The sequence below is a fragment of the Bos grunniens genome, chromosome X, assembly GCF_055505025.1.
Source record: "Bos grunniens cultivar Pamir isolate PY7600 chromosome X, Bosgru_T2T1.0, whole genome shotgun sequence".
Classification (NCBI taxonomy): Eukaryota; Metazoa; Chordata; class Mammalia; order Artiodactyla; family Bovidae; genus Bos; species Bos grunniens.
Window position 1 is genome coordinate 133082203 of NC_141194.1, and position 15788 is coordinate 133097990.

General features: G+C 40.2%; 1 long non-coding RNA gene across 11 annotated transcripts in view; it reads left to right on the forward strand.

Moving 5' to 3' along the window:
* Positions 1–15788, forward strand: part of LOC147341448 (uncharacterized) — a 406396-nt gene that overhangs the window by 23283 nt on the left and 367325 nt on the right. For 6 of the 11 annotated variants that reach the window (XR_015158756.1, XR_015158724.1, XR_015158723.1 and 3 more), the window contains exon 2: positions 9178–9377. The exons of the other annotated variants lie outside the window; for them this stretch is intronic. This is a non-coding gene — a long non-coding RNA (uncharacterized LOC147341448). The remainder of the gene's footprint in view (positions 1–9177; positions 9378–15788) is intronic. 11 annotated transcript variants of the gene reach the window in all.

Genomic DNA, 15788 nt, shown 5'->3' on the forward strand with positions numbered 1-15788 from the left:
CACATGACTTAGCCTGTGATCATTTTCATGTGCAGCATTTTCGCTTTACCAGCTAGCTACCAGGGTACTCTAGTGATCATTGGAGGGGAAAAAACCTTTGAGATACTACTTAGACACAGATCCACTTGGTAGAAACTAGCTTTCAGTATTTGGCTCCCAGTACTCTTGCCTGGAAAATCTCATGGAAGGAAGAGCCTGGTAGGCTGCAGTCCATGGGATCGAGAAGGGTCAGACACAACTGAGTGACTTCACTTTCACTTTTCAATTTCATGCCTTGGAGAGGGAAATGGCAACCCACTCCAGTGTTCTTTCCTGGAGAGTCCCAGGGATGGGGGAGGCTGGTGGGCTGCCGTCTATGGGGTCACACAGAGTCAGACAGGACTGAAGCGACTTAGCAGCAGCAGCAGCAGCAGGGAATCTAGGTCTACTAGGCCTTTCAAGACGATTTAGAATTTTAGAACATCGCCTCATTGATTAGTGGTTTGACCTGTTTTCCCTTGGTTTCTAGAAACTTTCTCTCTACTTAGTCATCGTGCTGTCCAATTCCTTTTCCACCTCTTTCAGAAAGCCAGTCCTGACACATTCCTGCCCTAGGTGACCTCTTTCCCCCTCCCAAATCTGATCACCAATAGTTTATATCCATCAGTTGGCCACGGTGTTTGGAAGAGGGCCTGGCACCTAGTATCTACCATCTATGTTTGTTAGACTCATAAATTGCCAGCTGGGAAACTTACTAGCTGTGTTTGACCTTTGTTGTTGTTCAGTTGCTAAGTTGTATCTGACTCTTTGTTACCCCATGGAATGCAGCACACCAGGCTTCCCTGTCCTTTATTACCTCCCGGAGTTTGCTAAAACTCATGTCTATTGAGTCTATGATACCATCCGACCATCTCATCCTCTGTTGCCCCCTTCTCCTCCTGCCTTCAATCTTTCCCACCATCAGGGTCTTTTCTAATGACTCAGCTCTTTGCAGCAGGTGGCCAAAGTATTGGAGCTTCAGCTTCACCATTAGTCCTTCCAATGGATATTCAGGGCTGATTTCCCTTAGGATTGTTTGGTTTGATCTCCTTATAGTCCAAAGGACTCTCAAGAGTGTTCTCCAGCACCACAGTTTGAAAGTATCAATTCTTTGGTGCTCAGCCTTCTTTATGGTCCAACTCTCACATCTGTACATGACTACTGGAAAAACCATAGCTTTTTCTAGATGACTAGATGGACCTTCATCACAAAGTGATGTCTCTACATTTTAATATGCTGTCTAGGTTTGTTATAGCTTTCTGAATGGATTTGTCATAACTCCTCCATCAACCTGAGAACTCCTGGAGGGCAAAAAGCCAAGCCAGCCTGATGTTTCCTTGTAGTGAGCTTGAGAGCCTGTCTGGGCTGATTAAGGAAAAATGGATGACCATAAGGTGGCAGTAACACACAATGAGATTGATTTGGGTGCTAATTTGACAGCTTTAAATGGTAGAGGTCCCTGATGGCTCAGAGGGTAAACAATCCACCTGTAATCCAGGAGATTCAGGTTCAATCCCTGGGTCAGAGATCCCTTGGAGAAGGAAATGGCAATCCACTCCAGTATTCTTGCCTGGGAAATCCCATAAACAGAGGAGCCTGAAGGGATCTAGGTGATGTTGCTGGGAAGCCTCTGAGTCAGAGAGCTCTTAACAGGTCAGTGGCTTGTGGTCTTTTATAGCGATAAGGTTTATCTGACTTGTGGGAGCAGATGTTAGGTGTTGTTTTGTAGGGTATGCAAAGCAAGTAGGCTCTAAATAGCTAAGTATCTACCTGTTTGGGCTATATTTGAAACAGTTGGATGTGTAAAATTTTGAGTTTTCTACCTATTGGCTTTTTTTGAAGTATACTTGATTTACAATACTGTGTTAATTTCAGGTGTATAGCAAAGTAGTTCAGTTATATGTACATATTCTTTTCCTTTATAGGCTATTACAAACTATTGAGTAGAGTTTCCTGTGTTATACAGTAGGTTCTTGTTGGTTGTGTATCTTATATATAGTAATGTTTATGTTAATCCCAAACTTCTAATTTATCCCCCCACCCCCACCATGCCTATTGGCTTTTGAACCGAAAGATCCCAGCCTGCTATGAAGAAGTCAACATCATAGGGCTAATATATAGAGACCACTTTGGGATCATTTATACAACATCTTTTAGTACTTTTGGTAATGTTGAAGGCTAATACTCAGACTGAAAGCAAAAGCTGAGTCTATTGCTTGCTTAACTAAGGGAGAGCTTCACTTGTAAGGTGTAGATACTCTAAGAGAAGCAGCGAGTTTACCTCGTATAGAGTTTTGGAAAGCACAGAATTCAGGGACTGGTGGACTTCAGAAGCAAGAATACTTAGGAACTTGGCATCTTTAGCTATAGTAACGTAGTAACTCGGAGAAGGCAATGGCAACCCACTCCAGTACTCTTGCCTGGAAAATCCCATGGACAGAGGGGCCTGGTGGGCTGCCGTCTATGGGGTCACACAGAGTCGGACACGACTGAAGTGACTTAGCAGTAGCAGCAGCAGCAATGTGGTAACTGGAGTGTGTCTGCTGTGGGCTGGCTGACTTTCTCAAGCATGGGTTTATCACTGACCAGTTGGCTTTCAGAAGCCTGACTATTGGTACCCCATGTCACTGACCAAAGAAATGGGTTTAAAACTGGCTCTAAGGGTTCCTTGTTGCTGTGGCCAAAGAACAAATCAGTGTTTTCTTAAGAGAATGGGGAATTTTGATTCTCAGTACCTAGCGCAGTGTTTTGCAAACAGGGAGCACTCGTAGAATAAATGAGCAATGTATGTGTCTCATTTAAAAACACACTGGCCTCCCTAGTGTTGAAGCCCTCCCTGGGGTTTAAATGTGAAAGAATAATAGCGCCCACCACATGTCCTCTCTTTTTAAAAAAACATTATTATTATTTATTTAGGCTGCACTGGGGCTTAGTTATGGTATGCGGGATCTTCAATCTTTGTGTGGTGTGTGGGATCTTTTAGTTGTGGCATGCAAAGTCTTCATTGCGGCATCTAGCACCCTGACCAGGGATCAAACCTGGGCCCCCTGCATTGGGAGCACGGAATCTTAGTCACTGGATTGCCAGGGAAGTCCCTGTCCTTTTTATTTTCAAACAAAGCACATTGACATCCACCACCTCCCTCGATACTCACTTTAGCCTCTGAGACTGGGAAGGAAAGGAACATTGATATCTCTGTTTGTAAAGGAGAGGTAAAGTGAAGTGTCCAAGAGCGCAAAGTGTTGGATCTTTGGACTCTACAATTCTTAGCCTCTCTTAAAAAAAGGGTAAGGCCATCAGAGCAGAGATTTCCATCTGGTGTTGGTCCTCTCACCCTCAGGTGGGGTTAGCGTTGGCCAGAAGCCTGACCACTTGCTCTGGTTGCAAGCAACCTGGTCCATTCTCCTCAGTATGCCAACAAACATGTTCATGTTCTATGTGTGTCCTGATGTGAAAATGTGCAAAGCACTGCCCAGAAATGCCATTGAGTGCAGATGTGTGTCTGTTCAGATTGCACGTAACTCTTTATGAAATAATAACACCTTACATAAGATTGTTATGTGAGAGTTTACAAAGCACTTTCATACCTATCAGTGTCTCATTCAATCCTCACCTGAAGTCTGTTATGAAGACAAGGCAGAAGTTAGTATGATTTAAACCTACATTGAAAAAAATAAAAGACAGCTTGGAAATTAGAGAAGAAGAAGAATTTAGTTTGGTTGTCTCAATCATTCTTATAATTTTGGTACGTTTTTAAAAAACAGGAATATCATTTTCTAACATAATTAGAATAATATTGTATGTATAGCTTATTATCTGGTTATAGCTATATAAGCATTTTTCCATGTTATAATAACACTTTATTACTGTCATTTTAATGGTTGTAAAATATTCTTCCGAATGAATGTACAATAATTTATTTAACAGTTCCTCTATTGTTGCTTCCATCTTTCTGTTATTATAAATTCTTTCACAATGACTTCACTCATGGGAAAAATACCCCTCTACCACCATATTTCAGATTACTTCTAGTGCTATAGAAATTTATTTGCTTAGTTGTTCAATTTTAAAAGTTAAAGATTTTTATACATAGAGACAAATTGTTTTCCAAAAGCCTAGCTACAATTTGTACTTCTACCATGAATGTATAAGTTTAACCACATTTTGTAGGTACTGTTGTCCTTATCTTCAAGATGAAGACATCCATGCCTAAGATCACATGGCTAGTAAGTTTCCCAGCTGGCAATTTATGTGTCTAACAAACATATATAGTAGATACTTGGTGTCAGGCCCCCTTCCAAACACTTAAAAAAATAACTAATTTTATACCAACAGAGAAACCTTATATAGTAGGTACTACTATTATATCTTTTTTTTTCCAGATAAAAGAACTGAGGCACAGATAAACTATGTAATTTGCCCAAGGTCACACAGCTAATAAGTGGCTGTTGTTTGCTTGTGCTCATTAGTGTCCGACTCTGCAATCGCATGGACTGTAGCCCACCAGGCTCCTCTGTCCATGGAATTTTCCAGGCAAGAATACTGGCGTGGGTTGCCATTTCCTACTCTGGAGAATCTTCCCAAACCTGGGATCAAACCTGCATCTCCTGCGTTTCCTGTATTGGCAGGTGGATTCTTTACTTCTGTGCCACCTAGAAAGCCCCAGTAAGTGGCAGAGGAGAGATTTAAACCCAGGAAGTCTGGCTCCATAAATATGGGATTGGCCAACATATATTCTCTTTTTTTCTCTTAACTGATTTAAAGAAATCATTGCATAAAATACCAATTAAAAATAATATTGTTTGAATTATATAAAGATGCAACATATATAACAACAATAGCACAAAGCAAGGGAGAAGGAGTAGATCTATTCTGAGGCAGGGGAATGACACCAGATAAATAACTCATTTCTGTAAGAAGAAATGAAGAATGCTAGAAATGGTAAATAGGAAGGTGAATATAAAAGATTCTGTATTTTTATCCTGTATTCTCTTAAATTATTTAAAAATATTTATATAGAAATAATTATTACTCAATATTTTTGTGTTCATAACATGTATAGATATACAATATATAATAGTAATGGTACAAAGGTGGGGAAGAAGTGAGCTTATTGGAGCAAAGTTTCTATATTTTACTAGATTTAAGTTATTAAAAATCTGTAAGTAGATTTTACTATGTTAAGATATATGTTGTAGGGCTTCCCAGGTGGTCTAGTGCTTAAGAATCTGCCTTCCAATGCAAGGGACACTGATTTGATCCCTGGTCCGGGAAGATCCTACATGCTGCAGAGCGACTAAGTTTGTGCGCCACAACTACTGAGCCCCGTGCTCCACAACAAGAGGAGTTATCACCATGAGAAGCTGGAACACTGCAGCTAGAGAGTAGCCCCTGCTCTCTGCAACTAGAGAAAGCCCATGCAGCAACAAAGACCCAGCACAGTAAAAAAATAATAAATTAATAATTAGTAATCACTTCATGGCAAATAGATGGGGAAACAGTGGAAACAGTGACAGACTTTATTTTTGGGGGGCTCAAAAATCACTGCAGATGGTGACTGCAGCCATGAAATTAAAAGATTCTTGCTCCTTGGAAGAAAAGCTATGACAAAGTAAGCCAGGATGGCTTACTAAAAAGCAGAGACATTACTTTGCCAACAAAGGTCTGTCTAGTCAAAGCTATGGTTTTTCCAGTATTCATGTATGGATGTGAGAGGTGGACTATAAAGAAATCTGAGCACTGAAGAACTGATGCTTTTAAGCTGTGGTATTGGGGAAGACTCTTGAGAGTCCCTTGGACTGCAAGGAGATCCAACCAGTCCATCCTAAAGGAAATCAGTCCTGAATATTCATTGGCGGGACTGATGTTGAAGCTGAAACTGCAATACTTTGGCCACCTGATGTGAAGAACTAACTCATTGGAAAAGACCCTGATGCTGGGAAAGATTGAAGGCAGGAGGAGAAGGGGATGACAGAGGATGAGATGGCTGGATGGCATCACCAACTCAATGGACATGAGTTTGAGTGAACTCCGGGAGTTGGTGATGGACAGGGAGGCCTGGTGTGCTGCAGTCCATGGGGTTGCAAAGAGTTGGACACGACTGAGCGACTGAACTGAATAATTAAAAAAAAAGTTCTAAATCCTAGAAAAACCACTAATAAATAACTCACAAATATAGTTAAAAGTCAAATCATTAAAATAAATCAAAATGTTATATTGGAAAATATTCACTTAAGACAGAAGGCTTTAAAGGAGTAACAGAAGAACAAAAGAGGTACAATATATAGAAAATAAATAGGAAAGTGACAGACATCAATCCTACACGATAAGTAATCACCATTAATGTAAACACTTCAACCAAAACACAGAGATTGTTAACTTGGATTAAGAGTGAAGAAGTTCCAACTATATATGTCTGCAAAAGATACACTTTAGATTCAATGATACAAATAAGTTCAAAGTAAAATCATGGAAAAAGTAATACCATTCAAACAGCAATTATAAAAGAACTGCGATGGCTTTACTAATATTAGACAAATAGAGTTTAAAACAAAAAAAATTACTAGAGATGGTGGGCTATGTTACAATGAAAATATGGTCAGTCTATCAGGAAGGCAGACAATTATAAATATATTAACAATACAGTTCCAAAATACATCTAGCAAAAACTAACAGAATTAAAGGGAGAAATAGACAATTCAACAGTAATTTTTGGAGACCTCAATACTCTACTTTTAATAATGAATAGAAGAAGTAGGCAGAAAATCAGCAAGGTTATATACGACTTGAATAATGTTATCAGCTAACTTGGCCTAAGTGATGTCTGTAGAATAATTCACCCACCAATAGCAGAATAATCTTTCCATGGTTAATATGTGCACCTCAGTCTAGTGCTTTGCAACTCACTAAGATCAAACCTGTTTTATACAGGCACCTTCTTCCCATTTGTTAGTAACATGAGATAAACTTTTGTTTATTATTTTAAAGACAGATTATATTCAGGATTGAATACTCATTACAGTTACAAGGAAATGATGACTGACAGACCATTCTCCTGTGCTTCCAGTTATAGCGTTGAAAAGTTGGGAGGCTTCTTTAAATCCAGTGGAAGTCAGTTAATTATAGCTGATACCTTGGTGTGGAGTTAGACAATGGTATGGGATTCCCTTTTTTTGTTTTTGATCTTAAAAGTGTTGATAACAATTTCAGAGTAATAAAAAAGTAAAGGGAATGGTATAAGACCCTCATTATATATTACCTGCCTTCAATGATGATCACTTCATGGCCACTCTTGTTTTACCTATACCACCCTACCTACTCTTTCAAATCTTAATACCAAATTATTTTCAAGCAAAATTCAACGTATAATGTTATGGAAAATCTTTTTGTAAATTCACCTAGTCAGGAGCTGAAGGTGACAGAGGTAGTATTGGGAACATACCGGGTTATCAGGAATCCCAGACCTGTCCCCTGATAATTAAGTGATGCTTGGAAATTTTTTTTTTCTTTTCTCATGTTGGCCTTCAGCATCTTCGTCTGTGAAATGAGGAGACTTGGTCTCCAAATTAGTGGTTGTCCATCCTGACTGCACTAATCATTGGAATTGCATGACAAGCTATTAAAAATTATGGAATCTCTTGGGAGTAAGGTCTGGCTTTGGTATTTATTGTTAAAGGAAAAAAAATATTGTTAAAAAATTTATTGTTAAAGAAAAAAATCATTGGAATTGCATGACAAGCTATTAAAAATTATGGAATCTCTTGGGAGTAAGGTCTGGCTTTGGTATTTATTGTTAAAGGAAAAAAATATTGTTAAAAAATTTATTGTTAAAGAAAAAAAATCATTGGAATTGCATGACAAGCTATTAAAAATTATGGAATCTCTTGGGAGTAAGGTCTGGGTTTGGTGTTTATTGTTAAAGGAAAAAAAATATTAATGTGAAACCAGGGCTGAGAAACAATGACCTAGAATAGTCTCTGTGATAGTTGACTGCCAACTTGGCTAGACTGTATTACCCAAGTATTTAATCAAACACTATTATAAATGTTGCTGTGAAGTATTTGGTAGATGTGGTTAACATCTATAGTCAATTGGCTTTAAGTAAAAGAGATTATGCTTCATAATGTGTGTGCTGCTGCTGCTAAGTCACTTCAGTTGTGTCCGACTCTGTGCGACCCCATAGACTGCAGCCCACCAGGCTCCCCCATCCCTGGGATTCTCCAGGCAAGAACACTGGAGTGGGTTGCCATTTCCTTCTCCAACGCATGAAAGTGAAAACTGAAAGTAAAGTCGCTCAGTCGTGTCCGACTCTTCACAACCCCATGGACTGCAGCCTACCAGGGTCCTCCACCCATGAGAGTTCCCAGGCAAGAGTATTGGAGTTGGGTGCCATTGCCTTCTCCTAAAGTGTGTGGGAGCCATCTAATTAATTGAAGGCCTTAAGAGCAAAAACAAAAGTTTCCTGGAGAAGAAGAAACTCTGCCTTGAGACTGTAGCATCATCTCCTGCCTGAGCTTCTAGCCTGTTAAACTGGCCTACAGATATTAGACTTGACAGTCCTTACAATAAATATCTTTTACATATAATATAGTATATAATATATCGGTTCTGTTTCTCTGAAGAATCCTGGCTAACACAGTCTTCCTCTACATTTCTAAAGTTTTCTGGTTCCCATTATGTATCCTTGCTCCTGTCAAAGCCAGTCTTGCCTTTCTGAAATCTGTCTTTGTTAGTTTGAAGATTTACTGAGAGGTTGCTACTTGCTGAAGAGTTATGATGTGCTCGGCAGCATGCTTAGCGTCTTTTCCTGACCACCCTTGGTTGTTGTGTTAACTGAACTGTCTCTGTCAATATCTGAAGGAGAGTACTTACAAAATAGTAGATAGCATATATTTTATTCCTTTGATCTCATACTTTTTTTAGGTTTGTATTAGTGTCTTGGGTCACAGATCCTTAGTAACTAGGAGATAATATTTTGCTCCCATTGTTATTGTTTCTATTGCCTGTGTTCTTTTGCTCCAGATGTATTTTTCTTAGCCCAAGGAGACAGGATTATTTACAGTACCTAATGCTCAATAAAAGGCACCTAAGTGTAAAGATAGCATGGAGTAAAAGTTGATTGCTATAAATTCTAATTGCACCTTTTCTCTGAAATCTCAGGGGCTCACATAGGGACTATCAACATTGAAAGAGTGAACCTAGGAGGTGAGCATTAGTGAGAAGAGGCCTCAATCTAGACCCTCGCAATTCAGCCAGTATGTAGTCTTTGGATTTGCAGGCGTGATGCTTGTAAAAATGCTGAACTAGGGCTCCGTCCCAGATCTACTGAATCTGAATCTGCATCTTAACAAGCTTCTCAGGTGAGTGATATATACATTAAAGTTGAGACGTGCTGGTCTGTTCTGCATCTTTCACCTTATTTTAGCTATCCTATTTGTGGCCAACTACTCACTTCATGACATGACTTTTGGGGTTAGGTCTCTGACTATAGTCTGAGTTGGGAACTTGAGAAGGACTGTGATCAGGGCTTAATCTAGGGCCAGAAAGTAGAACAGCAAAACTGGCCTTGGAATCATAGGTACTGGCTTCCTGAAAACTGTTGTATTTTTCTTTAGTTTATCCTAACTGGTATTTCTGTTTGTTTTTTTCTCTGTAGAACCACAATTTTAAGTAGTGCTCCCCACGGCCCTTCCTTTTTAGGTTGTTTTTGCTCTCTTCTCATTTGCGTGCCCCTCAGCCTTGAGCTAAGTGTGCCTCTGTGACACACTCAGGTCCACCGCTGTCAGAGCAGACACTTTCAGATGGGGCCAGTGACTAAACCACTGGACTTCTCCAACTGATGCAAAGCAAAATGCCCCCAGGTAGACCAGTTCCTTTCTACACCATCCCTACTCCCTGCTTCTCCTCCCTTAAGGAAAACTATGTTCCCCTGCTTCTGGAATGTAGCATAGTTTGTCAGTTGAAGCTTGACATTTGGGGACCTTCTGGGAAATCATTTTAGACAAAAATCTAAGCACAATTCAACCTCACTCCTAATTGTGCCAGTTAGCTTCAGGAAAGACCAAGTCCTTCATGAAAACTTCCATCAAGCCCTCCACTGAGCCCAATAAGTTCAACCTAGAGCATCTTACCCACTTGTATGGGTGTTTGAGTTAGCATTGCATGAGCATCTTTCTGGAGCATATTTTTTACTTGGCAATAAGTAATTTTATGCGTTGTTAAAAAGTATAAATCATTGTGTTGTGGAATATAGTATAATATTTATATGAATTTTAAGAGTAGAACACAAGACTTCTAAGAAAATTCTACTTGTGAAGGGCACTTCAAAGTAGGTCCCAATATTCCTTCAGGAATAGGTATCTACTCTACCATTAGGGGTAGTTAAGTGGGCAAGTTTAAGAAGCACTGGGTGTGCCAAGAATTATGCTGGGTGATGGGGATACAGACATGACTAAAACCCAGCCACTGATCTCCAGGATCTTACAATAGGGGACTATGAAACATTCCCAAGTAGACATTGAGCTCCTAGAGGGCAAGGGCCATCCTCTATTATTGTTGAATGAATAAAACAGTTTTCTCCTTGTATAATGATCATTTTACTTAACAAGTATTGGCTTAGTTCCTCATCATGTGGGCCAGGCCACGTGCTGGGAGCCGGAGGTTTCAGCATTAAATCAGACACAGGCCTGATCCTTAGGTAGACCTTCTAGTGGGCAAGACAATCAGTGAAGCAGAGACACACAAGAGGGTACCATATCCCTGTTGAGACACACCAGAAGCAAAGGTTTGTGGAAGGAATGTATTCCTCATGGAGTGACATTTATGACTGAATAATTTACTTTGCAAAATACATCACTTAAAACAACAATAAAAATTATGTTATCAATACCAAAGGAGATACCCTTTTGTTAGTTTTACAGAAGTAAGTTTCATATAAAAAGGAAGTTTTTTGTAATATCCTTGACAAACCCTTGAAAACTGCCCAAACTGAGCAGCCTAGTGGTAGGGAAAGGAGGAGGAGAAAAAATTCCATGTGGTTAGAAACAGGAAACTGCTTTCTCTCCCATCATGACTACCAAGAGATATGATCTTATCCATCAGAAGATAATTCTAGATTAGAAGGCAAAACACCTCGGTTCTGGCAAAGTGACTCAACTTTTCCAGACCTGCATTCCTATCCAGTGAAATAGCACTTTGCAATGTTTATACTGCCTCCCTTGTGGGTTGTTAAAATGATTGAAAGAGCTAAGGTATGTGAAAAATTCTAAGATGTTAAGGCTATGTATATATATGGCATTTCTATGCTATGTGAAAAATTATAAAATGCTAAGGAAGGAGTGATACTAAAGCTGAAACTCCAGTACTTTGGCCACCTCATGTGAAGAGTTGACTCATTGGAAAAGACTCTGATGCTGGGAGGGATTGGGGGCAGGAGGAGAAAGGGACGACAGAGGATGAGATGGCTGGATGGCATCACTGACTCGATGGACGTGAGTCTGAGTGAACTCCGGGAGTTGGTGATGGACAGGGAGGCCTGGCGTGCTGCGATTCATGGGGTTGCAAAGAGTCAGACATGACTGAGCGACTGAACTGAACTGAACTGAACTGAAGGCTACATATATATAAGGCATTTCTATGTTATGTGAAAAATTATAAGATGCTAAGGCTGTTTACATATAAGATGTTTCTACGACACAATTTCAGAGGAACAGGAAAGGCCTCTGGCCTTCCCCAAACTCCTCTCACCTATGGGTTAAAAAATAAAACTTGAATTATACCTTTGCAATAGGGGAAATAAACATTTAACATGCACTGTGCGACAGATTTAGGGCTGGGAATTTTAACAGAACAAACTCAGTTAGTCCTTATAACATCGGTGCTTGGTGTGTGCTAGTATTCCCATATTTTGCAGATGAGTTTGCCTGAAGCTCAAAGTGATAAATTTCCCCAGATTACATCCCTAGCAAGTGCTGGGAGACAAGACCTGAGTCTTAAATTCAACCCCTTAATTATAAAGGCATTCTGGTTTCTAAAGTTGATATGTACTGAGTTGTAATTTTCCTCAGGAGAAATGCCTCAATCTTAGTCACTCAGTGGCAAAGACCTGAGGGTGAACGAGTGTGTCAACTCCTTTTCTCAGAGCAAGTTTGTGTTCAGTCACTAAGTCGTGTCTGACTCTTTGCAACCCCATGGACTGTAGCCCACCAGGTTCCTCTCTCCATAGAATTCTCCAGGCAAGAATACTGGAGTGGGTTGCCATTCCCTTCTCCAGGGGATCTTCCCATCCCAGGTATTGAACCTGGGTCTCCTGAATTGCAGGCAGATTCTTTACTGTCTGGGCCACCAGGGATGCCCCAAGGAAAAAAAGGTTGAGAATAAAATATGAAAGAAAACATTATCCTTCAGCTTTTGACACTCAAAATAGAATTCTGTACTAGGGGATAAGTCTTGAAAGCTTCACATTGTTGAGAGAGGATTTTTCTAAATTCCTTAAATCTCCTGCTTTAGCTTATCAACAACCAGGCTTGAACAGACACAAAGTGTGAGGAAGAATGTCCTCCTCCTCTAGGTCTGCATTGTGAGAAAGCCACATGCATGTCCTAATTTCGCTCTCTTCCCTGTGCAAATGAGTCCTGAATCAATAAGGCTGGGAAAGATTGAGGGCAAGAGGAGAAAGGAACCGCAGAGGATGAGATGGTTGGATAGCATTACCAACTCAATGGACATGAGTTTGAGCAAACTCTAGGAGATAATATAGGACGGGGAAGCCTGGTGTGCTGCAGTCCATGAGGTCGCAAAGAGTTGGACATGACTTAGTGACTGAACAACAACAACATATTTACGTGGGTGGAAAATGTAGCAAGACAGAGAAGATCTACTTCCTTGGTTCTTTGTGGTCTAGACCCTGAGTTTAGAGTCGCTATACCTTCAATGGGGCTCTTTGTAGTGGAGGGGAAGCACCCAGTATACTGCTTGGGCCAGAGAGCTGGATGAAGGCTATGGAAGATATTCAGAAGTTTCTACAGTCCAATAGGAGCTACAGGGAGCATTATGCATACAGGTATCAGGGGCTCTTGCTTATATAGCAGAGTAGATGCTGTGACTTGATCTACAAGTCACCTTGGCTTGCCAGTGAAGTGATAGAAGATGTTGAAAGAAGCAAAGCGTGAAACCATTGGCACTGTCAGTGTGGCATAAAGAAAAAAAGTAAAAATTTTATTGTTAAAGGGACTTAAGAGTGTATATAATTGTTGTTGTTCAGTCACTAAGTTGTGTCCAACTCTTTGCAACCCCATGGACTGCAGCATTCCAGGCTTCCCCATCCTTCACTATCTCCCAGAGTTTGCTCAAACTCATGTCCGTTGAGTCCGTGATACATCCAACCATCTCATCCTCTGTTGCCCCCTTATCCTCTTGCCTTTAATCTTTCCCAGTATCAGCGTCTTTTCCAATGAGTTGGTTCTTTGCATCAGGTGGCCAAGGAATTGGAGCTTCAGCTTTAGCATCAGTCCTTTCAGCGACTATTCAGGGTTGATTTCCTTTAGGATTGACTGTTTTTATCTCCTTGCAGTCCAAAATATTCTTAAGAGTCTTCTTCAGCACCACAATTTGAATTAAGGGCAAGAATAATGTACATTTTAAAAATATTTACATTTTATTGGAGTATAGTTGATTTATAACGTGTTAGTTTCAGTACAGCAAAATGATTGTTATACATATACATATATTCATTCTTTTTAGATTCTTTTCTCATATAGGTTATCACAGAATATTGGGTAGTGCTTTCTTGCTATACAGTAGGTCCCTGTTGGTTATCTATTTTATATTCAGTAGTGTGTATGTTCGGAGAAGGCAATGGCACCCCACTCCAGTACTTTTGCCTAGAAACTTCCATGGGCGGAGGAGCCTGGTGGGCTGCAGTCCATGGGGTCGCTAGAGTCGGACACGACTGAGCGACTTCACTTTCACTTTTCACTTTCCTGCATTGGAGAAGGAAATGGCAATCCACTCCAGTGTTCTTGCCTGGAGAATCCCAGGGACAGGGAAGCCTGGTGGGCTGCCGTCTATGGGGTCACACAGAGTCGGACACGACTGAAGTGACTTAGCAGCAGCAGCAGCAGTGTGTATGTATTCATCCAAAGCTCTTGATTTATCCCTCCCCCTCCACATTTCCCCTTTTATACCTGTAAGTTTGTTTTCAGTATATATTAGCTTCAGTTTTATAAATAAGTTTATTTGTATCTTTTAAAAAAATTAGATTCCACATACAAGTGATACCATGATATTTGTCTTTCTCTAACTTCATTTAGTATGATAATCTCTACTAATTATCATCATGTTGCTGCAAGTGACATTATTTCATTCTTTTTATGGCTGAGTAATATTCCATTTTATATATGTGTCACAACTTCTTTATCCAAGCCTCTGCTGATAGACATTTAGAGGGTTTCTGTGTCTTGGCTATTGTAAATAGTGCTACAATGAAAGTTGGGGTGCATATGTCCTTTTGAATTGTGGTTTTCTCTGTATATATGCCCAGGAGTAGGATTGCTGGATCATAATGGTAGTTCTACTTTTAGTTTTTTAAGGACACTCCATACTGTTCTCCATAGTAGCTGTATCATTTTACATTCCCACCAACAGTGTAGGAAGGCTCCCTTTTCTCCATACCCTTTCCAGCCTTTATTGTTTGTAGACTTTTTGGTGATGGCCATTCTGACCAGTGTATGTTGATACCTCATTGTAGTTTTGATTTGCATTCTCTGATAATTAGTGGTGTTGAGCATCTTTTCATGTGCCTTTTGGTCATCTATATATCTTCTTTGAAGAAATGTCTATTTAGATCTTCTGCCCATTTTTTGATTGAAGAATAATATAAGTTAATGTAACATCTCAAGTTGTCCTCAGGTATTTCTTTTGCAACTTTCTTGGGCACCATTGATTCAAAGGGTGTGCAATATGGACTTAATCAGAAGCTTGGATGATTTTAGAAGTCCCTTTTCTCCAACATCCTATGGCCCTTTGATATTAAGTCTCTAAGGAAAAAAAAAAAAAAACTAAAGGTTTTATTTGTCAGATACGGGCTTTTTGCTCAGAGATGAATTGTTCTTACACCAGAGGCTTGAGTGTCCTGGTGTCTAGTGGAAGCATGCCGCTTTAAGGTCCTAACTCCCAGATCCTGTAAGTGTAATGAGCCCTATTCAGAAGATTCATCCTGTCCTATTTGGTTCCCATTCCATTTTTAGATAGTTTCAATTATTTCAAAATTCTTTCTTTTACAGAGTTAACTTCTGTTTTCTTTTTCAACCTGTCAGTAGCCCAATTTTTGTTCTCTGGAGCCACCCAGACTAAGTGTCTATTAAAAATAATAACCCTGCCAAGGTTTGAAGACACTACTAATAGTTTCCCACTAAGTTGTCTCCTGGCTAAACATCTTTAGTTCCCTCAACTAGTCCTCAAAGGCTCAGAATCTCAGGCCCCCAATCATATTTTTTACTCCTTTCTGGACAAACTCTGGAGAAGGCAATGGCACCCCACTCCAGTACTCTTGCCTGGCAAATCCCATGGACGGAGGAGCCTGGTGGGCTGCAGTTCATGGGGTCGCTAAGAGTCGGACACGACTGAGCGACTTCACTTTCACTTTTCACTTTCACGCGCTGGAGAAGGAAATGGCAACCCACTCCAGTGTTCTTGCCTGGAGAGTCGCAGGGATGGGGGAGCCTGGTGGGCTGCCGTCTATGGGGTCACACAGAGTCGGACATGACTGAAGT